Raw genomic sequence first — 2500 nt, forward strand, 5'->3', positions numbered from 1 at the left:
TGATTGTCTTACCTTAGTTTTTATAGGTTCGTTCTGGCCTCTTGTTTATAATCTTTGTTGCACTTATTTCACTGTATTAAAACACTTCACTAGATAATAAAATATGCGACACAATACACAACATGCAATCACAACCTTTACGTCTCGATGTCTTCCAAGAAATAACGTCTGTCCAGCAGTTGATGATTTCTGAGGTGTTCGGTACTTCTGATTGAACTCATAATAATTTAACGAATCAGTAAATAAGGGGTTGGTGTATTCTTCATTCACGTTCGAAGATAGGAAGATTAATAGATTGAATATGTTTATATTCATGGATGCGTTTAGCAATATAATGATTGTATGTAAAATGCATATTTATTAGAAATTGGCGTACAAGGGAAATGCTAGACCAACAAGGTAACTGGTTTCGTACATAACCTCGTATACTTGTAACTTACCCCAATTCGGAACATGCATTAGTTTATCGGCAAATATCATATAATCATAAGAGCCAAGATTTAACCTTATTTTCTTGAAAAAGCAGAACAAAAATATATAAGAATAATACGTAATATAATCTGATACTCCAACTACAGAGTATTTTTGTGTTGTTACTTGAATTACTGTAGTGTTTTTTGTTTTTTTTTCGCAGGAAAAAGAAATTGATCGTTGGGAAACAGTTCACGCATGCGCACAACCACGCGCACGTACACGCTTAGGTAATATCCATCTTAGATCCTTCCACATGATTATATTATCTCTTATCATTCTAAATTATTCTCATGCTATTACGTGTTATTACATTACTTCCAAAGGAACCCTCTTAGATAAAAAAAATCGTCTAGAATTGGTCCGTTTGTAATCTTTGGAAAGATTTTAGGTAAATAGATATACTAATTGCAAATACCACTGCTAGGGTTAAATTAAAAAGTTGAACTCTTTGTGCTACGTAAAGGATTTCTACTTCAGCTGAAAGATATGGTACAAGGAGAGGACCAAAATGACCAAATTTCTCAAGCGGGAATATGCTAGATGACCTATCAAATTATGTTAGGATGACAAAAATGACGCCATATTTTGCATACGGTCGGTCTATTATATCTTATTTAATAACATAGTATTATTTCATATGAAAATCGGTTAAATGTAGCATAATTAAGCTAAACCTGGTCACCCTGAAGAGAACCTATTGAATAGGAAAGTGACAGAACACATTTAAACAGAATAACAAGGCGGTAGGCGGTTTGATCACAGCAACAAACTGCCCTAGATGCAACGATCACATAGAAAGAGATAGAGCACCTCATCCTATACTGCCCCACCCTAGCCGTATACAGACAACACAATATTTCTTCCTTGAGTGACTAATGGGCAGTCCGGTGGCTGATACCCGTTGCGCTGGAGCCGTGGGGTCCTCTACAAGAGAGACTTGTGGCAACGGATTGAGGGATCGAGTCTCGTGGCCGCTGGAATATAAGGAAAAGGTCCCCCCCCTCCCTCCCTCAAGTATGGAATGGGTTAAAACCAATTGGGGGACCTCTACGCGGTTCTTCTTCTTCTTCTTCTTCTTCTTCTTCTTCTTCTTCTTCTTCTTCTTCTTCTTCTTCTTCTTCTTCTTCTTCTTCTTCTTCTTCTTCTTCTTCTTCTTCTTCTTCTTCTTCTTATCCTTCTTCTTCTTCTTCTTCTTCTTCTTCTTCTTCTTCTTCTTCTTCTTCTTCTTCTTCTTCTTCTTCCCCTTCTTCTCCCCCTTTTTTTTTTTTTTTTTTTTTTTTTTTTTTTATAAGTTTGCAGGGCTCTCACTGCCCGGTATTATCACTGATTCTAATGACGGATAAGTGACCTCATCGTCAAGGGTCGTCATGGCACCGATCAGCAATCCAAATGGCGATGAAAAATGTCCTCAGGATTCTGTGCAAAGGTTTCCTTTAGTCAAATAAAAACTGCTTTACGGCAAACGGCCTAAACGTAAGATAAGACTATTACGGCAGAAGGGAGTTAAATTTGTCTTACCAAAGTTAAATCATTTGAATGCTGCTAGATTAGTGATTATATCACCGGGTCTTGAGTCTTTATATATATATATATATATATATATATATATATATATATATATATATATATATATATATATATATATATATATATATATATATATATACATATATATATATATATATATATATACATATATATGGATGTGTGTGTGTGTGCGTTTATTGTATATATATATATATATGTATATATATATATATATATATATATATATATATATATATATTATATATATATATATATACATATACATATATATGGATGTGTGTGTGCGCGTTTATTGTGTATATATATATATATATATATATATGTATATATATATATATATATATATATATATATATATGTATATGTTGTTCTTTCTACCGACAATCTCTTATTCGTTTAAGAAGAGCTACTCTAAAAGTAATTAAAAAAATAATTAAGGTGACTGATCATCTAATAGATATTTTTTATCAAAATATTT

This window comes from Oratosquilla oratoria, chromosome 24 (genome assembly GCF_046742065.1).
Source record: "Oratosquilla oratoria isolate Oo_2021 chromosome 24, ASM4674206v1, whole genome shotgun sequence".
Taxonomy (NCBI): Eukaryota; Metazoa; Arthropoda; class Malacostraca; order Stomatopoda; family Squillidae; genus Oratosquilla; species Oratosquilla oratoria.